The following is a 25,584-nucleotide window of genomic DNA, read 5'->3' as shown; positions in this document are numbered from 1 at the left end:
ACTGCGGCCAATAACATACTTCAAAAGTTTCTTCTCAAACTCATCTTCTATCTCCACATCCTGTGTTGGACACAAATTTGTTCATGAGTTCATAAGTCAATATCTGCCACATCAAATGAAGAAGCTTCTAATACAACATACTCTTGTTGTCATTTTTATTAGCTCGTAAAAGTCCTAATCCATACTGAATGCTGTTATATCGCAAAAGATTCCCCCAAAAGTTCAATTCAACAATTATTACAGTTAAAAAAAAAACATGCGTAGGAGAATATCAGATGCTGCTATTTCTATTACCTATCAGAAGATAAAACAAGCCTCAGGTCAATATCTGCTTGAGTGTTCCGCATCAAATGATGGCTCAATGCCCATCCAACAACCTTCTCTGCACCTTCAAGAACCAAGAAACAGTATTATCTTCATCTATTCTTGCACAGAAAATAAAAGAAAGAAAAAAAACACCTGGATGATGTAATTGTCTTTTCTTCCTTTTGGAAATGAAGGGTATAAATGATATTTACATTGATGTAATGCATCTCGAATTCAGATTTTCATCAACACCTAAATATTAAGATGCGAGCACACTATTAGGAGTATGGGTATGAGTATAAAGATACAACCAATAAATATATATTGCAACATGTATATAAGTAAATTTTCGGCAGTTAATATAAGTTATTAAATTAAAATTATAATTGTTAAGTTCTTTGATAACACTTAATATCCAATCGACCTATAGTTCTTAGCCATTAGTATAATCAAAGCACATAAGTTAGCTCGACCAAATACTGTATAGATCCTACACCACCCCGATACCGTGTTGGATTGACACGGATGTGGTAGCGATTTTGAAGGATCTAAAAGACATTGAACGATATAATAGTGAGAATCTAAAGTATCCAACAACTATGTGAAGAAAAAGGGAAAAACAGTGAAAGCAGCAGCTTACTTTTAACAGAGAGATTTTGGTCTTTGATGCACAATGTCTCTAGTCCATTGCATTCTAATCCAATCTGACTCAGAACCTATATAAGAGGGACAGCCATATAGAAATAAGTAGTTATAGGAAGAAGTCATGTCGTTAATTTATTTAATTCATAAAGCAATAATTCAACTTGTTCACACAATTTTAAAGAAAAGGAATATCAGAGAGCAGTAACCTAGTCTTAGAATGCTGGAAATGCATTGACAGCATTTTTGGGGAAATCAGGAATATATAGCAGATGTATTGAGTCAACAAGGGTGGAATCTCAGTTTCGGAAAAATACTAAGTAACTGAGAAATTGACGGAGTTACTCAACTTCTACAGCAGCTAGAGGTGTTCCAGGGGATAACAGACGGTGAACATTATTTAACATGGAAAGGCTAAAGTAAGACGATCATATTTGGGAAGTCATGTCTCCATTTGAAGTTGTATGTTTTTCCTGACCGGTAGCAACGAAACATATTGTACTTTCTGAGGGGAATCACAAATGTGAGGTGAAAAATCAGTCATTCATAACTTTAAAGGTCAGAAAACATCACTCTTTGCAAACTATTAAAATTTTATTCAGAAAGCCTTACTCTTTGCAAGCTATTAAAATTTTCTTTTATTCTGAAGGTATCAACATCTTGATCCAATTGTTGTTTCCAAGTCGATAAAAGTGCTTCATCCTGCAATACTCAAAGCCACTCCGCGATTTGCTAATGCAAGAACAATATCATATAAAATTCTATTGAATTTAAAAACAGACCTGCGGCATGTGAATAACCACTTTATTTGAGAAAAGTTTCGTCAGATATTTATTTGTTCTTGCAACCTGTTTCCCCTTTTCTTGCATCTTCCCAACAGTGCTTTAATTAAGAGAAAAAAAGAGTAACCTAGAAGAAAAAATTTAAGGAATACCCGGAGCGTAGCTCTATCGGAACTTACCTCAGTGACTTCAAAAGGAAAAAAAAGGAAGTTGCTTGTGGACAAGTTGATTCCCTTTCTGTTCTTTTATGCTGGCCTCATAGACCTTTCTTGGGTTCACTAGAAATGTCATCAAAGCTCTCTCTTCCTATCCAACCTAAGGCAGCCATCAAACCCTGACGGATAGAAGTCTGCTACAACCGGCTGATCTATTTACCCGAGTTAGACTGCTAGCATCTTACCAACCATCTTCAGTACCTACCTCCATCTATCTCTATTCCGTCATGAGCAATCAAAAGACTTTCGGGAAATATGAAAGAAATTTTCTAACCGGTTAGAGAGCTCATTCTAGCTTGAGGCTTGTTCGGAAAATCCAATCTCGCTCGCTTGATGGCCTATCTTTCGCCTAGGTGGAGAGGAGGCCCATTCGACAACCATAATAGGCTCTATAACTTGATCATGCACGCTAAGGACACAGCGGATTAGAGGGGACAAGAGGTTCCACTCAGCAAAGTGTGAGACGCAAAGCTTCTGACTAGAAGCAAGCTACCCTCATTGCCACTTTCAAATCAATAATAACAATGTCATAGATATTCCAATCCAATCTTTTCTCTCTTCACCCCATAGCCCTAGAATCGAAAAAAGCCCATGGTTGAGTGAGCATAGAGCTCTTCCATTTTCTTTCCTTTTGAAGTCGCTGAGTTAAGTTCCGATAGAGCTATGCTCCGGGTATTCCTTAAATTTTTTCTTCTAGTTTACTCTTTTTTATCTTAATTAAAGCACTCTTGGAAAGATGCAAGACAAGGGGAAACAGGTTGCAAGAACAAATAAGTATCTGACGAAACTTTTCCAAAATAAAGTGGTTATTCACATGCCGCAGGTCTGTTTTTTAAATTCTATAGAATTTTATATAATATTGTTCTTGCATTAGCAAGTCACGGAGTGGCTTTGAGTATTGTAGGATGAAGAACTTTTATCGACTTGGAAACAACAATTGGATCAATATGTTGATACCCTCAGAATTAAGGAAAATTTTAATAGCTTGCAAAGAGTAAGGCTTTCTGATACGGGTACGACCACGAAGGTGGGTGAGTGCGAGAGTGAATTGACCCAAGACTTGGAATGTAAACGTGAAGTGCAAAGGAAGTCCTAAATAGGCTCCAAAATCAGTCCATACAATGCACTTCAAGGGAACCACTTGAAGACTTTGACTAAGGGGACATTTTGGACATTTCACACTATTGTTATAATACACTATAAATACAACCTTCTAGGGTTTCATTCATTATAATTGGATAAATATTGATGTCGTATCACACTTAGAAACATTTCTCTTATGAGAAAGGGTCCCATAGCCGAAATTCATGTAACTAGGATTTTCAACTTGAGGGTGAAATCTTTCGTGTTGGATTCATGCTTGGAAACGTTGGGTGCATTGAGATATGAAGTTCCCTCTTGTTCCTACGTAGGAGATAGATTAGTTTTGTTTATAGTATTAAAGGTCCAAGAGTGTAACAATTGTTGGGTTGTTAATATTATTGCCTCATTTGGTCTATCTATCTTTACATTTCAGATTTGAAGTGGACTGTTTTGTGTGTTTGTTGAATCTGAATTTTGTAATCATTGTGTTCATCTTTTTCATTGTGTATTGTGGCTGTTTTGGTATGAACTGACTAACTTGTTGAACTAGAAAAGAGATATCATGCCTTGTAATAGTAAGGTAATTTAGGCTCCCAACTGATTGTCGAAATATAGTTGGATCAGGTAGAAGGTTGCCTTCCTCCCGGCGATACTTTATATTCAACTCTAATAGAGTATCTACAGAGGGGGAATCCTGAAGACCTGCCAAAGAAATTAAATCTTAGGTATATTTGTGTTGATTTAGAAACACACTGGATAAATCACAATTAACTTCCAAACCCAAGAAATATGTAAGAGTACCAAGATCTTTCATATGAAAAGAATCCTTAACTTGTTGTTGTAGGCTAGTGATTAGTGAAGAATCAGTTCCTGCAATAATAATGTCATCTACATATACCAAAAAAGAACACAACCTATGGATGTTTTCTGAAGAAACAAAGATGAGTCATATTTGCTCTGCTCAAAAGAGAATTGTATCAAAGAATATCGAAATTTATCAAACCAAACTCTGGGATCTTGTTTTAATACATACAAAGACCGCACAACTTGCATACATCTGATGTAGGCAATGAGAACAAACCTGGTGGAGGTTTCATATAAATATCCTCTTTGAGATCACCATGAAGAAAAATATTTTTGACATCCATTTGATGAAGAGTCCAATTTTGTGAAGAAGTAATGGCAATAATAGTTTGCATTGTCGTCATTTTTGCTACCGGTGCAAAAGTCTCTTCATAGTTCATACCATACTGCTTGTTACCAAGAACAACTACCGAGCTTTGTACCAATCAAGAGTTCCATCAGAATGAAGTTTAATTGAATAAACCCACTTACATCCAATTGGATGGACATTTGAAGGACATGAAATAATATCCCATGTGTCATTTTCCTTAAGAGCCAAAAGTTCTTCCTCCATTGCCTTCTGCCAACATTAATGGTTTGAAGATTGTGAGTAACAAGTTGAAATAGAAATAGTGGATAAAGTAGATAAAAACCCATACCTATTAGGAGTATGAGATACTCTCGTAGATCGCCGATTAGGCGCAAGAGGAGTAGGCCTTGAAGAATTCTCAGATTCTAGTTGTGCAGCAGTTCCAGGTTTGAACCTCTTAGAAGAAGATAACAAATCCTCAAAAGTAGGAAGAAGAAGGGAAGCAGGAGATGACTCAACCTGAGCAGGAAAAAAATACTGATTCTCAAAGAAAACAACATTCCTAGAAATATGAAATTTATTAGAACATGGATCATGGCAGACAAAACCTTTCTATGAAGTACTATAACCCATAAAAAACATATTTAGTAGACTGAATAGAAAGTTTATCATGCTGAGAAGGAGGAAGATGCACAACACAAATACAACCAAATGTATGAAAATTATCATAACTTGAATTTTTGTGATAAAGACGAAAATATGGAGATTCAAGATTTAAGACTTTAGATGGTAGTCTATTAATTAAGTAAACAGCAGTAGACAAAGTTTCTACCCAATACTTAGATAGAACAGAGAGCTCAATCAATAAAGTATGAGTGACATCTAAAAGATGACAATTTTTATGTTCAACAACCCCATTTTGTTGTGGTGTATATGGACAGAAGCGTTGTAAGACAATTCCTTTTTCAAGCAAAAAATTTTTGAACTCATAAGACATATATTCTCCACCAGAATCAAATCTTAATAAATTGATACAATTAGAAAATTAAGTTTCAATATAGGCCAAAAATGTCTTGAATATGGAAAATACCTCATATTTGGAACAAAGAAAATATACCTACATAAATCGAATATAATCATATATAAATGTCACAAAGTACTTGAAATGAGCATGAGAAACAATTGGTGAAATACCCCAAACATCACTATGAATGACATCAAAACATTTTGTAGCACAACTACCAAAATTAGGAAAAGGAAGAATTTTACTCTTGCCTAATTTACAAGTAGAACTGTAACACCCCGTACATTTGGGCTAGAATTTAGACCATCATTCCTAAGCGTATAGACCAAAAAAAGATGATTCCTTGTGAATATATGTGTGATGATCAATCCTATAGTGTGGAAATACCTTTGAATATGGATTGAGGCCTCAAAAATCTACTAAGTCTAAGACGAGTATAAACATTTGTAGCGATTAAGTTTTAGTGGACGTTTTAACTGGGGTCAAATTTCGTTGACCATAACTTTTTGTATATAATGAACTAGAGGGCCAACTATATATCAAATGAAAGGTTTTTGAAGTAGATTTCCAATGATTCTAATTTTGCCTAAATCCAATAATCGAGCAAAAAGTTATGACTTTGCAAATTGGAGTGCATCGCCTAGCAAATCGCCTAAGTCTACTGGAATGGTTATGTCATATGTTAGGCTCTGCCCAACCTAGCTTAGGCAATGGATTAGGCACTGCCAGCCTAAATTAGGCAATGGGTAATGTGCCACCCATCCTAGCTTAGGCGATGGGCAATGCGGCACATACCTTATGGCCCAAGCGACATAAACACTCCGTTTTTGAGTTATTTTGAGGGCAATTAAGTCTTTTGGAACTCCTAAATCGTCCCTAAGCAACCTTAAATGAATTTAAGTTTATTAATAACGTGTAAACTCTCCTTATATCCCTAGTTCATCCTTCAATAATTCAAGAGTAGAAAACAACTAGGGTTTGAGCAATCTAGCTTAAAGGTGCAATCTTTTCAAAACTTCTTCACAAATTCTTCGCAACTAAGGTACATGGGGTTTATCCTAAAACTACATGGGTATTTTGAAACACTTAAATATGATTTAATGTTTGTCAAGCATGAAATTACAAAGGGGTTTTAGAATCTATATTTTAAATTATGCATCTTGAATGTTTCAATGCTATTATTGTTTTGGCCTTGAGGCCTTTCCACTTAAACTGATTTATACTCATATGTATATGTATGAAATTGAGTTTTGAAGATTTGATTGAGAGCATAAATTATGAATTCCTCTCTTGTAATGAATTGAAGTTTATGATCTTCTCGGAAATTATTTGAAATGCATGTTTTATGGTTTGAAGGTGGTTATCGTAATATCATAGTATTTGAACATGATTTAGATAGGATGAGAGTGAGTTTTATCGATATAACTATATACTTTATTTAAAGAGAAAGAATTTTATGTGATTGAGTAATTTTTCAGGACCACCTTATTCTATTGAATGTTGAAGAAAATAGAGAGTTCCTTGCATCTGTTTACAGGAGTTTAAAGAAAGAGTTCTATGAATTGATTTATTAATATGGTGGTACCAAACCTTATGTTTCAAAATAAGAAATTATAAAAAGGCTATTAATGGATCAGAGATGCAACTTGCAAGTCTTGGTATGATGATACCAATACAGAAAATGCCATGGTAAATCAGAACAGAACAGAATGCAGATTTTTATTCAGATTTTCAGATTTTGAACTTTGAAAGATGCACGTTTATAAAATTTTAAAAATAGACTTAAAAAGAGTTAGATAGTTACCCAAAAAAAGTACGAGTTGAAAGATCTATACTAGAAACCGTGATTTGCCGACACGAGATTATGGTACCTTGCTTTGTGATCTTGTGTACCTTGATTCATGTCGTCCCAAATTAGGACTATGGTGAGGAACCCTGCTTTTTGATCTTGTGCACTACCATGACATGTTGATTTGATCAGGGATCATGGCATCATGTTGAGTGATTTTGCGTGTCTCCTCTTATGGATACTCCAATCCTTGAGGCAAACTTGGATTGGAGACTTGGCCGCTAAGTCAAGAGTGGATTTCATATAGCTCATGGAACTACAGATTGTAGGGTGTACCATCTAGATCAGAAGTAAGATTAAGAGTGAATCATGGATTCAAAGAAATATTTCAAAGTCCTTAAAGTGTGCCCATGTGTTTTCAAACATCATATGTAAAATGTTTTATGAAATGCTCTCATTTATGTTATATATAAATACATTATTTTAGATTGCTCTTGGTACCAGTACATCTGTATTGACCCCCTATATTTCAGGGTATGCGGTTCAGTTCAGGGCTCCTGTTAAGCCATAAACTTTAAGACAAAAGTGTGCAGTTGGTGAGCCTTTATTAATCTGGAAGGCCACACTTATTTAAACATTTTTATTTGTTTTTATTCACGGTTTGACTGGGGGCCTTGTCCCAGTTTTGTTTTAGACATATGTTCAGTTTTGTAATGTTAGAGATTTCGTAGATAGGTGTCATATGTTTTGAATTCTAAGAATTTATTTTCCAATTGTTCAAGTGTTAAGAGATTGACCATGGTTCCGTCTTGTTATTTTTTTCCGCAAACTTTCTTATATTATATGAATATTGTGCATAATTATTAGATAGAGAAGGGCACTTGGGCCTTCATGGTTTGGAAGGCTCATTACGGCCAGGGCCCCAGCTCGGGTCGTGACAAGAACAATCAAAGGAAGCAGTGGAAAATTGATTTTTGTTCCCCAATAAACCCGAATTTGATAAATGAGATAACACATTAGAATTTGGATGTCCTAAGTGCTTATGTCATACCTTATTCTTACTAGGTGTAGAACTACAAGCAAATGATAGAACACAAGAAATGGAAAAGTGTATAGGAAACAGTCGTCCAACTTTAGGCTCCTTCGCAATTATCATGCTTGACACCTGATCCTGCACAAGAGAACTATTACAAGACAAATTATCTACCAATTTTCCAACTGAAATAAGACTAGTAGAGAGTTTTGGTGACAGAAAAACATTGTTGAAAGTTTTAGTAATATCCCCAACCTTGGTAATGGGTAAATTACTACCATTGGCAACTTAAATTTGTGATGGACCATGATACTAACAAATATATTTTAGCATACTAGATGAGTTGGCCATATTATTGGAAGCTCTAGAATCAACAAGCCAAAAATTAGATGCAAGATCAATACGTTGTAGACCTAAAGATGAAAAAGCTGACATGATCATTTGTCTTACCATTTCAGGAGTAAGAACTTGTCCGGAAGATGAGTTCTCAGTAGTGAAATCATTTTTCCCATCTTGAAAAGCATTAACCTTACGGTTTTGAGGGCGTGTGAGACACTCTATGGTAACATGTCCTTGTTGTTTGCAATAATTATAAAACTTCCTGCCACAATTGCTAGCAATATGACCATATCCCTTGCAACTGTAGAGTTGAGTTCTAGTCATATCCCTACCCTTTCCTTTACCTTGAGTAGCAACGGCAGCAAAACTATAATCAACTTTCTTGAAAGCATTTTGTGTGACAAAGCGCTGCTCTTCACGGAGTAATTCCCTCAAACAAACATCCAAGGAGGGAGACGGGTCATGATTCATTAAGTGGGAGAGAACACTCTTAAACTCAGATCAAAACTTCATCAAAAATTGATCTTGCTTGCTTCACTCATGAACTTATTGAATTACAGTGAGAGATTTGCCAGGTATTTTGGCATAAATAATATCTGTAAATTCAGCCCATAAGTTCTGAAATACAGAAAAAAAATCCTAAACAGAAAGACTTCCTTGAGAGTAATTAGCAATTTCAGACTCCAAATTGAAAGCGTCGGCCACTATTATCTGGGTTGTAAACCCTTTGTAAGTAATCCCACATGGCTTTAGCTATCTTGTAAGGCCTGAGATTAAGAACAATAAGAGGTTCAATTGACCCTAAAAGCCATGTCATCACCCTAGCATCTTTAGTCTTCAATTCACCTAATTTTGTAGGATCAGTAGGAGAATGATCAGCTCCATCTATATGGCCCCATAGTTCTTTTCCAGTGACAAATAACTGAAACTGAAACTCCCATGAGGAAAAATTCTTTCCAGGGAAACAAACACTAAATGATTCAAACAGATAAGGAGTCATATTTATGAAAACTAGAAAAACTGACTCAAAAAGAATAACCAAAATGACCAAGATCAAAGTCCAAGGTATTAATTGCCAAGGAACAATCAACAAAAAATCAAAATTTTTCAAAAAAACTGTAAGGAACCACAAATGAACTCTATGAAACTAGACAACCAAGAGAAGTCTCTGATACCATGTCAATTTTCTGCTGAATGCCTCTCAATATTGAGAGTTTTTCCATTAAATAGAAAATATTCAATGATTACATCCCTAAAGCTCCGTCTTCCTATCCCTAAAGTTCAACTTTTCTATCCCTCTAAATCCGCTATTCTATCCCACCAAATCCGCTCTATTAAAGTCACTATTATTCTCTTTAACTACAAAATTAAATTTATGTAATTGCACTAATATACAACAATATATGGTTACATTAATATATTTACATCATGCTAACAGTGTCCAACGCAGGATGTGGAGATAGAAGACGAGTTTGAGAAGAAACTTTTGTCTGATGTTATTGCCCCCAGTGATATTGGGGTTACATTTGATCATATCGGTGCACTTGAAAATGTAAAGGATATGTTAAAAGAGCTGGTAATGCTTCCCTTGAAAGAGCTTTCATATTTGCGGATTCAGATGAAACACTTGGGCAAACCTACAAGAACAGCCGATCACAGTTCTCCAATCGTCAACACCCTTATGCAGTTAAATAATTAGAAAGTGTAAAGACACTGCCAGAATTTTTCAACTCACCTGCTGATGAGAATATCTGAAGTTGCCCATATTCAGTGGCCGTAAGTCTGCACTGCTGCTTAGTGCTGGAGGTGGTCCACCATTAGCACTAGCTGCGGTCTGTTCCTATAATTAAATGTGAGCATTAGATGCCTGTTTTAGCAAGTATACAAAGGAGGCATGCGCACACAAACATATATATACACACAAGGGCCTCCTAAATTTCCTTCTATGTCATTCTTGCAAGTATAGCTCAAATCAGAAGAATAGAATAGCCAAGTTAATCAGCACAGAATCTATATTGTCTTTTCCTTCTATATTGTTACATGTTTTATACGTTTTGTTATTAAATTACCAAGTGAACTGGCCCTCAAACTTATGTTTCTCCCGAGTTGTGAAATCAGTCACTGATACTTGCGCCAGTGTAGGCTACCTACATCACACCCCATTGGAGTGCGACCTTCTCTAGACCTTGCGAGAATGTGGATGCTTCATGCACCAGACTGCCTTTTCTTTTCATAAACTCAAGTTGTTAAAGTTTAACTCCACGGTTTTTTAGAAGAAAGTTCCTCTCCACCAAATCCAGGAATAGCAACATACATTTGAATTAAGACGCTTCAAAAGGATCCACTAAAGCCCATGAAGAATTATCTAAACAAAGTGAAATAGACATCCATAACAGAACCACTGAGAAAACCCAGTGGAACAGCCAAACATGTTATTTTCTACCTCAGTTAAGCAATCAACGAACAAACATCAAACAATAAAAAAAGTAGTACCTTTTTTTCCTTTTCTAGGACATCTCCAATGGGTCGATATGCAGCGGTTGCACAGAGATTTTACATGATAAAAGATTTAAATTAGAAAAACACAGCAAATTCAAACATCAGAAAGATGAAACAAGGAATAGTCATTTATCCAAGCAAACATGAATAGCAAAGACACCTTAAGGTCACTTCCGGAATATCCATCTGTCATACTTGCAACTGATTCCAGATCAACATCCTGAGCCAAGTCTTCTTTTGCGAGTATCACTTTTAGAATTTTCGTTCTGTTTGGAGCATCTGGTAAATTGACCATCAACCTGTACAGAAAAGACATGAAAAGGGCATTAAGAAAGTGTGAAAAATAATTTCTTCAATAATATCTGCAAATTAGTCATTCCTCTTTTACCTGTGTGGCAGTCGCCTTGTAACAGCTTCATCAAGGTCAAATGGCCTGTTTGTTGCTGCAAGTACCAGAAGTCGTTCTGTATCCTTTGTGCGCAACCCATCCCAATGCACATTGAATTCATTTTTCAATTTGGGCATTGACTCATGTTCTTCTGGATTTTCCCTTCGTCCCAGCATACTATCAACCTTTAGAAAGCCACCCACATAAACAAACAGAAGACAAAAGGGATCAGAAAAAGTATAGAATTTTAAAGCAGGAAAGATCAAAGAAATATGCTAACGTCTTACTTCATCTACAAAATAATGCTGGGAGCAATTTTACTAGCCAGCGAGAAGACAGCTTTTATGCATTTCTCACTCTGACCATACCACTGCAGCATTGGAAAAGAAAAAGATCAAGGTTGTTCTAATGCGAAGAAACTACTATGAACAACATCACCTATACTAAATAGAACACAAATAGGCTCCAAGCACACAAACCTCTGAACTGGCAGTTGACATTAAAGTATTAATAAAATTTGCTCCCGCTTCAGTGGCAATGGATTTTTCCAGCATTGTTTTCCCAGTTCCAGGAGGACCAAACTAAAGTATTCCTTTGCAGGGCTGCGGACAAAATTGAAGAGCAATAATTTTCTTAAGTAACCACAAATCTCTATATAATGCTTCAAAATTCAAGTTCCAAAAGGAGAAACAACAGTTGAAGTAACTTTTCTCATCTAAGCACAAACTTCCTGTCAAACCTTTCAGATGAAGTCGAGAAAATATTATGAGCAGGAAGCAAACCAAAGAGTAAGAAATGTAAGTAACTATCTTTATCTTCAAGTTAACTGTGGAAGTATTGTGGTCAAACTTAAACCAATGTTATTAGGTAATAGTCTTGTTTTAGTGGGAAAAACAAATGGATAAAAACAAAGCTGGAGTAATTGATCCTTGAACAAAAATGTCAAATACTTCCAAGCTTTTATACAAACTAATCTAATTAGACGAGCAAAATATGGATAAATTGCAGATGTAAACCTTGGTTAGTTGACTCTTAGAGAAAAGTTCAGGTCTTTGTAAGGGAAGCATGACCAGCTCTTTTAATGTATCCTTCACATTTTCAAGTGCACCGACATCATAAAATGTCACCCCAATATCACTGGGGGCAACAACATCAGCAAGAAGTGCCTTCTCAAACTCATTTTCTGTCTCAACATCCTGCGTTGGACACAAATTTGTTCATGAGTTCACAAGTTAGTATTTGCCTATCAAATTAAAGGAGCTTCTTATACAAACTTCGCGAACCATCAGATAAGGAATATTTTAATCACCTTAACTAACTTCTTCAAGCTAGTGGTGTCATTTTGCTTATCTTGTAAGAGTTCCAACCTATACTGAATGCTGTTAAATCACAAAAGATTCCCGCAATTGTTCAATTCAACAATTATTACAGTCAAAGAAAATCATGGATACGTGCTGCTATTTTTATTACCTAACAGGAGATAAAACTAGCCTCATGTCAAGATCTTCTCAAGTGTTCTGCATCAAGTGATGGCTCAACACCCATCCAACAACCTTCTCTGCACTGTCAAGCACCCAAAAACAGTATTAACTTTAGCTCTTTTTGCAAAAAACACTTGGATGTATTCACATTGATGTAATGCATATAAAATTTAGATTCATCAACACCTAAAGCTTAGGATTCGAGGACACTGATAGGAGTATGGGTACAAATATTAAGATACAACCAATATATATTGTGACATGCATGTAAGTAAATTTTCGACAATTAATATAAGTTATTAAATTAAATTAGAATCCTTAAACTCTTTGATACCACTTAATATCCGATCAACCTATAGTTCTAAGCCATTAGTATAATCAAAGCACATAAGTTAGCTCGACCAAATACTGTATAGAGCACGACCAAATACTGTATAGATTCTACACATACACCCAAATCATGTTGGATTGACACTGATGTGGTAGGGATTTTGAAGGATCTAAAAGACATAGTGAGAAAACTATACTGAGAATCCAAAGTATCCCACGCATCCCTCAACCCCCTTCTCACAACTATATAAAGAAAAAGGAAAAACAGTGAAAGCAGCAGCTTACTTTTAACAGAGAAATTTTGGTCTTTGAAGCACAATGTCTCTAGTCCACTGCATTCTAATCCAATCCGACTCAGAACCTATATAAGAGCGACAATCATATATAAATAAGTTTTTAATCTATTGAATTCCGAAATCAATCATTCAACTTGTTCACACAATTTTTTTTAAAATAGAAAATATCAGAGAGCAGTAACCCAGTCTTAGAATGCTGGAAATACGTTGACAGCATTTATGGGGAAATCAGGAATATATAGTAGATGTATTGAGTCAACAAGGGTGGAATTTCATTTTCAGAGCTAACTTCTGCAGCAGCTGGAGGTGTTCAAGGGGACAACAGACAGTGTTGATTACTTAACATGGAAAGGCTACATTAAGACGATCTTTACAGTAAGGTCAAGTTATTGTTTTTACACAGCGTTCCAACTGGCATTGGAAACATATTTGGGAAGTCAAGGCTAGCTCCATTTGAAGTTGTTTGTTTTTCCTGACCGGCAGCAAGGAAACATCTAGTACTTTCTGAGGGGAGTCACAAATGTATTAAAATTAGTCATTCATAACTTTAAAGGTCAGAAAGCCTTACTCTTTGCAAGCTATTAAAATTTTCTTTCATTTTGAGGGTATCAACATCTTGATCCAGTTGTTTCCACGTCGATAAAAGTTCTTCATCCTGCAATACTTAAAGCTACTCAGTGATTTGCTAAAGCAAGAACAAGATCATATAAAATTCAATAGAATTTAAACAACAGACTTGTGGCATGTGAATAGCCACTTTATTTGGGAAAAGATTCATCAAAAATTTATTTTTCCTTGCAGACCGTTTCCCCTTGTCATGCATCTGCCCAAAACTATCCTGAACGTATCAAAATTCAGTACTATAAGCCACTGATAAAGCGGAAAAAGCGCCTAAAATGAAGAGTAAAGGAACTGAAAGGCCTAATTCACGGCCATAAGCAAAAGGGTATTAGTTAGAATTAGAATTATTTTGTGGTTTGGTTTTATAGAATACTTGTTGAGACATTTATCAAAGAAGAATCTCTTTTTAGAAAACTAGATCATGCTGATGGTTTTCGAAAATCCTTTTAGACTGTTTTTCAAAAATAAGTCTAGTTTCCAAACATAGAAAGTAGTAATTTGTATCCAAATGCCTTAGATTAATATAAAAGACATAGCGCACTTCCAAAATTAATACCCCCAAAATGCCCAAAAGGACCAAAAAAAGAAAAGATGAAAAAGAACACAGGCCTAAATGTAAAGTAGGATTCTTTTCCCGTTATTTATAATTCGACATCCTCATTTACAAGATATTTTCAGCACTAATTGAAAATTATTAAAAAATTTGAAGGGCTTATACCGGGAAGGCGGGATCAAATAAAGTGCTGCCCAAATTGGTGAAGGGTGATCCTCAAGTCTCTGACTGCAAAGAGTAAAATGGAAAATCGTGTTTAGACCTTATTTTGTCAAGCATTGGGCATAACTCTTCCTCTCCCCCACCCATATGTGTAAAAATATGGCATTGGGCATAACTTGACTAGAAGGGCTAGCTCATGAGGGGAGTATTTACCCAAGTCCATGAACAAATCACCACTCCAATACCCAACTAATGTGAAACTGTAGCACCCCCTACGAGCCTTAGAGTTTTTTTGTGTTTCTTGCTTTTAATAACGCTGGTCATTCTTTCTTTAGTATTTTGTTTTTTCTTCTTCACTCCCATTATCTATTTTTTCAAATTGCATTGTAAAGGTTTTACTTGAGCTGAGGATCTATTAGAACCAGTCTCTTTGCCTTGTACAGGTAAGGTCTGCGTCCATACTACCCTCTTATACTCCACTTGTGGGACTACATTGGGTTTGTCATTGTTGTTGTAGTTCTTGAGAGTGTGGGTGTACGCCGCTCTATAGTGTGTATATACATATGTGTGTGTATGTGTGTGTCTGTGTATACTGCATGTGCATGCAGGCATTGATATCTATCATTGATATCTATAGCCAGCCCAATGTCTCTTTTGTGCTTTGAAGTTGGTCTTTTGAAATTTTTGTTGTAATAAGTCACCGCTCATTTCTCTCGATCAAGCATCAGTCTCACAAAGTTTTGCCACCAGCAACTACTCAACAACAACAACAACAACAAACCCAGTGTATTCCCACCTAGTGGGGTCTGGGGGGTAAGATGTACGCAGTCCATACCTCTACCTCTGATAAAGTAGAAAGGCTGTTTCCGATAGACCCTCGGCTCAAGGCATGAGATACCACACAAACACATAGTCAAGCACAGAAGCAGATTACATAACATAAATACAGCACCCATAAGTAATATACGCCACCAGCAACTACTAAAGCCATGAAATTTTATCCATAAGAAATTTCCATAACAGGCCACTTAATAAACTGTATACACATTATAACAGGAAAGATATAATCACCGGCATTTATTCTTGGGCATTATGATCTAAAATAGTACCTTCAAGGCGACTTTGGAATGTTGAATAAGATACTGAATTTCGTGCCACAGACTTCGCAACATGTTTTATGAACAAAATGAATGGAGAATTACTGCTTTCACTGGAAACAACCTGAAAATTTAAAGTAGAATGAAATGTAAAGAGTGAAGTTTACAAGAAAACAGAAATCCCACATAGCACTATTAGTTCTCAAATGAACTTATTCCTATTTATTGAAAGAAGCTAAGTCACACCTCAAACAATGTGTTGTTGAGTAAGTCTTCCAGATCATCCACGTCAGTGGCTTCATCTAACTGCAGTTCACTAACTGAGAGGAAGAGATGATAAAAAGCATTGAAAGTAAACTAAGACTGCGCAATTAGGAATGTCGTTAACTTAATAAACGAACGGCAATAATTTAAGGCCATGGCATTCCAAAAAGTACCTTCGCAGAAGTATCCATGATCACCATCGCAAAGTCCACCGAATTTAATGCCATAAGGGATAGGCCTATCAAATTTTACGCCAACCTTTACAGATGGATTATCATGGAAAGTCAACACAACCTTCCCTCTAGTACCAAATGTTGGTCCCCTGGAACAATGGAACAAGATGGAGAAGGTTAAAAATTGCAGCCTCAGGTTGTTACAAACTTATGAATGGGCTGCAGAACAACATGTGGTACTGGAGATGAAGAATAATACACTTTCTAGAAAATGCAAAAATTTGTTTTTTCATAGTTTGACTTGACACAGAATCCAAGAAAGTAATCTTAAACTAAATTATGTATAATTTGCTTATATTGCTCTTTAATTTTGTGATCTTAACGCGTCATGAGAGATGTTTAAATTAAAGAGTTGCCAAATTAGGAAAAACACATTCTTTTTGAAACAAAACAAAAAAGAAACTAAGGCAAACAGATCGAAACGGAGGGAGGACTAAATATAGAAGGTGTCATTCTTTTTGGTCTAGCTAAAAAGAAAAGAGTGTCACATAAATTGAGACGGAGGGAGAAATATTTACTCTTGGAAATAACTGAATAAACAAGCTAAGTCGTTGTTTATTGGAGCAAATGTCTTAGACTCTTAGCGGACCTAGTAGCTTTCTCTGTACTCATTTTCCATCTTTTATGTCTCCCCCCAACTCCCACACCCCAAAGGGGATGATATGAACATATATACTCATTTTCAATAAGATCACATGCCCGTCTATTACTCGAATTATCGTTAAACCATATAGTTACTTGCATATGTATCAAGAATGATTCTTTTTTTTTTTTTTTTTTGTATAACTTAGTTCCATGGATGACATTAAGAGATATGCCTCAAGAATGATTATTTACATTTATGAGAAACCGGAAAGCCAAAATTGAAAGGGAAAAGATGACAAACAGACTATCACAAAATAACATCCGAAATTTGTTCAAACATAAGAAGGTACAGATCATTTAAAAGTATAAAAGAGTTGGTATTGGATTTCTAAGAAAATTAGAATTTTACCTGACAGGAGTTGAGCGTTGTGCATCAAAAGTAGAACCAACAAACCTGCCCTAACACCTAAACATTTTCAAAAATAGTTATTAGTAAAAAGAAAAGGCTGAAGGAAAAAAATGTAATTCCTTGATATTCAAAAAGAGTAAAACATCTAGTACCCCTTGAACGATGACCAAAATTGCAACGACACACTGCAACTTCATGGGATCCCCTAACAAAATTTTAGCATAATCATTTCAACCTTTTTAGCTGACGTGGCACCTTTGATGTAGGCCCCATTTTATGTAATAAAGGTTCCACGTCAGCACAAAAGGGTGACAAAAAATATGCTGAATTGAGTTTAGGGGGTAATAGGACTCCTGTGAAGTTGGAGTGTATTGTAGCAAAATTGGCCATAGGTTGGGGGTGGGGGGGGGTGGGGAGAGTACTGGATGCTTATCTCATTATTCAAATTGGACTAACCAAAAGGCCGACAATACCTGCCATAAAGACGGTGTTTTTCGATGCCCCATCCAAAGAGTTAGTATTAGCAGTTTGGCTAGATGATGGTTCACTGCCTTCGGTCAAGTCAACTAGGTCCCCAAGAATTTGCTTCAATTTTCTTGCGATTTTGTCTGCACTATATCACTCTTTCATTGTCTCAGCAGCCTTCGCTGATAGCCCCTGAACGATATGGTAATATATCCATGATTTGCATCTAACCACATAAATAAAAAATGTAAGAACAGTACACGACCAAGGACATAACCAAGTCCAGAAACAGATACGAAAGATTTTAATAGTCCAATGATTCTAGATTTAGTTGAAAAGACAGCAACTCTGAGAAATAAGATGACATGCAAAATCATCATCGCAACGCCCACCGCCGCCAATACGCACACTAAAAAAACAAGAAAAAAAGATTCCCCTTGCATCCCTCAATAGTCCATAGCTCCTCTATAGATCTTTTCCCTTTGTAACTCAAAAGGCGCAGAAAATTTCCGCAGCCCCTTTAATAACTACCAAAGTGCACTTATAGAGAAGTGCATCATAAATGCTAGGGGTACTAGTAGTACTTCAAGGGGGGGTCAAGAACAACAAAAAAGGAAAAATAAGTTGTAATTTTGTAATGTTCTTAAAAAATATAATTAGTAATGTTATCTTACACCCAAATAATCTTGGCTATCAAGAATAATCAGTTTAGCCCCATAATAACGATCAAGTGCCTTCATCAGCATCTCTTGATATATTTTCGATCCTGGAAAACAAAAGCTGAACTGATCAGTACCCTTAGATTAATATCTACGAAACACTCTAGTGACAGAAATGAAATAACTAATAACAATTCAAAATAAGTTAAATGATTACTGAGAAAGCAACAAACCTGCAGGACCAGAAAGCAGAATTCTTGAGTTGAACGCAGGAAGCTTAGAGGTATACCTATCATGCTCTCTATGCTTTAGGTGTAAATATAAAGTGGTAATCAGCACATTTTTTGTAGTTTCGCTGCAAATTCATAGATATAGACATCTTCTTCAAAACCAAGGTTTATTTAAAGTATGTAGCTACATATTATGAGATTACTATAACCATCAAAAACAAGAAGAGGCATAGCTAATGCTGGGTAAACGGCAACAACTAATAAAAGAGCAATGTACATTGGATAAAAACTGTAGTTTGCCCATTGTATGAACCAGAGTGGCCCATACAATACCCTATTGCGCGTCCAAAATTGGATATTTGGTGCATGTACAATATAGGATGGGGGATTAACATTGGTTAAATCAAGAGTGGGAACGAGTATGGTTTTCATACCAACTTGAACTGTGCAATCTATCTCACCTAAAAATTGAAATTTTTAGAAATTCCCCTAGGGCCAGCACTTAAACCGACCGTAGCTTTAAAATTTGAGAATAATCGGTCCGCCCCTCTATCCTTCTCTGTTTAAATACCAATACAAGGCTTAGTTTGCATGGCTCGAGGCTCGAACCTGTGACCTAAGTGTTATTTTCAATATTTTCGGGTACAAGAATCAGTATATATGCAACAACAACTTTGATACAAGTTCAAGTCTAAGACAAGAGAACTTATGAAGTTCCTTAACACCTTCAACACAAGATAATCTATCCAAGAAGTTTGTTATATTTCAAAAATGAAATGAACTAGAAATGTAAAGCCAAGTCCCCCGACTTCATGGAGTGTCCTTAAGGAATAATTCCCCTCATTGTACCCGAGGTTATGAAATCTTCCTCCCAAGATAAAATGACTTTAAATCTGACAATAGCGATACCTCAAATTGTTGGATTCATCGAACTCACTCAATATCATAATGATCACGCAGAGTTTTTGTATAGAAGAAGAGTGTTTTTGATGTCAAAATTCATGTTTATACCTGGGTAATATATCAGGTTTTTATAGCCTTTAATGTGTCCTTTCAGAAAGAATGCATTGGTTCAGCAGAAAGGCACCTTTTTTAGTACAGTCACGTCACCTGCACCCAGTCTGTGCTGGAACTGTGCCTTAACTGTGGCCGCAGGAGACATTGTCCGAATTCCAGTGAGCATCTGTGCTACACATTCATCCGCAGGTCATTGAATTGCGTGCGCAGATCGTCCAATAGCGTAAAATAGTGTGCCTTTTCCCTTGAAGTGTCGCATCCCTTCGTGATGCGTTGCGTATACATTTGCATGGCGGCCAAAATGCACCCGCACTTGGAGAAAAATAGTTATATCAGATTTTTGGATTAAATTTTTCACTTGTAAAATAAGTGTCAAATAAAATTCGTCTAAAAAGATAGATCTCATCGATTGATAAATCCGAAGCCGAAGACGAGTCGAATGACAGCGCGAGGCACAACCTTGTTCTGGCCTTACTATCCATGTAGAGTTGGTGTTCCTCAGTATAAACACTTACAAGTTCCCTTCTCCCACCAATGTGGGAGAATTAGTGAACTTTCCAATATAAGAGTACACTTTTCATTTTGGTTACTCTATTTTCCTTCACTATTTTTTCCTCCATTTTTCATTCACACACACAAATTGAACCCAAAGATCCCTACATGAATGCGGAATGGCTATATTTTGAAGAACTTACCGACAAGTATGCGATCATTTAGCAAAGACTGATTGCATCTGGAAAAGTAGGTTTCTCTTTGAACTTTTTGTAGTGAACATGCATCAGATGCACTTGGTCAATCGGTAAATTTGATATCTTTGAACCGTCGATCTTTAATGTACACTTATACAACACATGTAACACAACCAGCCTTTTACTGTTTATATTTCTCACGATTTTGTTCTTTTCATCCATGAATATATCCTGATTTCATGAGAGCTTAGAGAATAGACCTTTATTATCATTTTTCTTGAAGCGTCTTCCACTTCTCCCTTACATAAGTGATTTGTAAATGTTCAATCTTGTAGATTAAACTATTTGGTAAAATCTGCCAAATTTAGATAATCATTTAAAGACTTTTCACCTTAAGTCTTATCCTTGTTTACTATAAATTGTCTACATTATGAAAATGGGTTGGTGTATTGAGAATGTTGAACCTGTCAGACACAACTTTGTTTGATCACTTTGACCCTAGCTCTCGGGATCTCCAATCTGCTAGGTAGAGTTACCACCATGTTGACTTTTCCTAGGTCTTAAACCCATTCCTTTCTACTTCTTCTCTAGATAGGCCTTTTGTAAGTGGATCTGACACATTATCCTTTGAATTTACGTAGTCAATAGTGATAATTCCACTAGAGAGAAGTTCTCTAATGGTACTATGTCTGTATCTTATGTGACGAGATTTACTATTGTACAACATGCTCCCGGTCCTACCTATTGTCGCTTAGCTATCATAGTGTATACATACTGGTGCCACTGATTTGGGCTAATAAGAAATATCTTCTTAGAAATTCTGAAGCCATTCTTCTTCTTCATCAGCTTTATCCAATGCGATAAATTTAGATTCCATTGTAGAGTGAGCAATACATGTACGTTTGGACGATTTTCAAGAGACCGCTCCTCCATCGATAGTAAATACATATCCACTTGTGGATTTTACTTTGTTCGATCCGGTGATCCAATTTGCATCACAATATTCTTCAAGTACTATGGGATATTTATTATAATGCAAACATAGTCTTAACGGTATTTAAGATACCCCAAAACTCTTTGCGTTGCCATCCAATGAGTTTTATTGGGATTACTCATGTACTGACTTAACTTACTAATAGCGCATGCTATGTTTGGTGGGGTACAATTCATTATATACATTAAAAATCTCAATACTGTTGCGTACTCCAATTGTGAGTCGTTTTCACCTTCATTCTTTCGAAGTGAAAAGCTCACATCTAATGGAGTTTTGGCATTACTGAATTCTATATACTTGAACTTGTCAAGTACCTTTTTGATATAATGAGACTGTGACAATGCCAACCATTGTGGAGTTCTATGGATTCTTATTCCTAAAATCACATCCGCAACTTTAAGGTCTTTCATATCAAACTTTCTCTCAACCATTCGTTTTATATCATTTATGTCAGAAATGTCTCTGCTAATGATCAACATATCATCCACATATAAACAAAGAATGACTTGCTGATTTAGGGTGTCTTTAATGTAGACACACTTATAACATTCATTTATCTTAAACCCGTTTGCCAAGATCATATACCGCAGCTAAGGCAATTAACATTCGAATCGACGTTGGTATTGTCACTGGTGAGTATGTATCAAATTAATCAAGGCCTTCTTTTTATTTGAAGCCTTTTACTACAAGTCTTGCCCTATACTTGTGAATAGTACCATTTGCTTTTATTTTCTTTTTGAAGATCCATTTAGAACCTAAAGGTTTATTTCCTGAAGGAAGATCAACCAACTTTCATGTATGGTTTCTTAATATTAAATCAATCTCATGATTAAATGCCTCTTTCCAAAAGGATGATTCTAATGATGACATCTCTGTTTTTAAGCATTTGTGGCTCATTTTCTAAGAGAAATATTATAAAACCTGATCCAAATGAAGTTGACATTCTTTGACGTGTACTATGTCTTGGATTCTCATCATTATGTACATTCTCACTTGTTTCATCTAGAGTTCTTTTACACACCCGCTAGACTGTACATGTCTAATATCCGGATGTTCGGATTTATGAACCAAAAATCGACATGCTTTACTACTTTTAGCATATCCTATGAACACACAATCCACCTTCTTAGGTCCTATCTTAACCGTTTTAGGCATAGGAACTTGGACCTTCGCTAGACACCCCCACACTTTAAAATATTTCAAGTTGGATTTCTTTCCTATAACACCCCATACTTTTGGGCTAGAATTTAGACCATCGTTCCTACACATATAGACCTGAACTAAATGATTCCTTGTTAGTATATGTGTGGTGATCTCTTCTATAGTATGGGAAACCTTTGAATATGAATTGAGGTCTCAAGAATCCCCTAACTCTAAGACGAGTTGAAAACAATTTTATCGATTAAGTTTTAGTGGACACTTCAAATAGGGTCAATTTCATTGACCAAAGATTATTATATACAATGAATTATAGGGACTGCTATATATCAAATGAAAGTTCTTCGAAGTAGCTTTCCAGCAGTACCAATTTTGCCTAAATCCGATACCCGAGCGAAAAGTTATGACTTTGCAAAATGGAGTGTTCCATCTAATCTGCCTTGATCTGTGTTGCATCTGCTTCAGCAGATAGGCAGAAAATTGGCCGCAGATTAGGAGCAGACTATACTGGTTTGATCTGTGTTGTGTTTTCTTCAATAGATTGGCCACAGGTTAGGAGTAGACTACACTGGTTTGATCTATGTTGCATCTGCTTCAGCAGATTGGGAGCAGATTGGCCACAGATTAGGATCAAGTTCCATCAACTATAACTTTGTGTATATAAAGAATTATGAGGATTTCTATATATCAAATGAAATTTCTTTGAGTCTTCTTTTCAACGCCATAGGTATCGCATTAATCTGATATCAGAGTAGAAAGTTATGCTCATTTTACTAAGAGGTGTCAGTTGAGGCGTAAACACGCAAAAAGTGCATTTTTAGCGGGGTATTTTGGTACTTTACCTTCCTAAAAATCTCCCAAACGAAATTATATCATACCCTAAGCATCATAATCCATATTTTATTAGTTTTTAACATCTCAATCCTCTACACTCTCAAGAACAAGATGGAGACTAAGGTTCCTTCAAGATCAAGAATCAAACTCATAAGTCCAAGATTTCGAAGAAACAAATCAAGATCCGTATTCTACTCCTTAATCTAAGTAATCTAAGGTACGTGGGGTTTTCCTAAAACTACTTGTGCATAAGAAAATTATTCAACAACTTTTAACATTTTGAAATCATTAATTTCTGAAGGGGTTTTGGAATTTACACTAAAATTTTGCATTATGAATTCTTTAATGATATTAGTGTGTTGATCTTGAGGCCTTTTCCCCAAATTGATTTGAAATCTTATATATATATGTGTGTGTGTTTGAATGATGAATTGAGAGAATGAACAATTAGAAATCCCTCTCCTGTTTACAAGACTCTTGTTTTCGTAAGATTTGATTTATTCGAAATGTATCGTTGGGATCATAATATAAATGCCTTGATTTTGGTTATGGATTGATGATGGATTTGACTCAAAGAGAGGGTGTTTTACTTTGTGTTAAAGTTTAAAGATGTTTACTAAGAAGATTGCATGTTTTGTCACAAATTTCATGACCACCACATATTTGTTGAAATGCTAAAAAGAGTAATCTTTGCATAACTTGATAAATGTTTTGAAGTCTGAATCTTCTTGAATTGTTTGAACTATGGTGGTCCAAACTTTATATTTTGAAAGAAAAAGATTATGATATGATATTTTATGGCTCATAGAACATGACTTACAAGTCTTGATATGACGATACCAAATTCAGATAATGCCATGGCTGATTTAGAATAGACTAAAGATATAGATTTTTGCTTAGAATTTCAGAATTTGATTTAAAAAGAATGCATGGTTAGACCAGACTAAAAATGGGCCTAACAGATGTTAGGTGTTTACCCGAAGAAGGCATGATCCATTAAACTCATTTCTCGAAACCTTATTTTGCCAATATGAGTATATTATTATTGTACGCTAGCGACGACCCTGTGGCATAGTAGATTCATATACTCCAACTCTTGATGAAAACTTGGGTTGGGGACTTGGCCACCAAGTTAAGGGCAGATCCCATATAGCCCGTGGGGTAGCAGATATGTAGGGTATACCACCTAGCTTAGAAGTAATACAAAGTATAAAGTTACATTGATAAGACTATTTTAAGATCTTTTGAGATGGCCAATGAGATTTTAAACTATGTATGCATGATATTTTTATGACTTCCTCTCACCTATGTTATATATAAAATTACATTATTTTGATTTACTCTACGTACCAGTACATCTTTATTGACCCCCTATATTTTAGGATTTTGAGACACAATCCTGGAGTTCAATTAAGAGTAGGTTGACTTGTCAGAAGTTTGCAGCTAGTGAGCCTCCCTTACTTCGGAAGTCCTAGATAAGAACTTGCTATTGTTATTTATTTTTATTCATGGTCCGATTAGGGGCCTTGTCCCAGTCTTCAGAGCGAGGTTATTTTTAGTCAGTAGAGATTTTGCAGACTGAGTTAGATGTTGTTGATCTTTACAAACTCATTTCAGTATTGAGTAGTTTAAAATAAAAGTTGACCATGATTCCGTTATAATACCTTTTTCATATTTATTTCTTATTTTATATGAATGTGTTCATGATTGCCAGATAGAAAGGGGCGCCCGGGCCTTCATAGTTTGGGATGCTCGTCTCATCCAGGGCCCCAGCTCGGATTGTGACAAACTTGGTATCAGAACATGGTTCATGGTCCCAGAGTTTCTGTGAAATCGCATTGGGTAGAGTCCTGTTTATGGGTGTGTAGTGCAACACACTTATAAGTAGGAGTCTACAAGGCATTTAGGAATGTTTCTCTTTATTCATGTTCTAGTTGGTGCTATCGAGTCAGAATGTTCCTTTTTCATACTCTAGGTTGTGCTATGGTGTCGTCCATATGAAAATAAAGTTATCTCAATTTTTTTCTTACTCTGATATTCTTAGATATGCCTCATTTTTCAAAGTAATTAAGTACAAAAGCTTATAATCCACATGATGTGGTCCTTTCTTGATTGAGTCATAAAAGATTATAAATCATGCAAGGACTGGAGAAGAGTCCGTTTGTGCTTCAAGGTGTATTGATTCTAGTCATGACCCAAACCAGGGTCTGGCCGTGACGAGCATTTCGAACCATGAACACCCGAAACACCCCTA

General features: G+C 35.9%; 1 pseudogene; it reads right to left on the bottom strand.

Moving 5' to 3' along the window:
- Positions 1-290: 290 nt before the first annotated feature.
- Positions 291-25,584, bottom strand: part of LOC107873909 — a 45,120-nt pseudogene continuing 19,826 nt past the window's right edge.

The sequence above is a fragment of the Capsicum annuum genome, chromosome 6 (assembly GCF_002878395.1).
Source record: "Capsicum annuum cultivar UCD-10X-F1 chromosome 6, UCD10Xv1.1, whole genome shotgun sequence".
NCBI classification, from domain to species: domain Eukaryota; kingdom Viridiplantae; phylum Streptophyta; class Magnoliopsida; order Solanales; family Solanaceae; genus Capsicum; species Capsicum annuum.
This window is presented reverse-complemented; position numbering and strand designations above follow the sequence as displayed.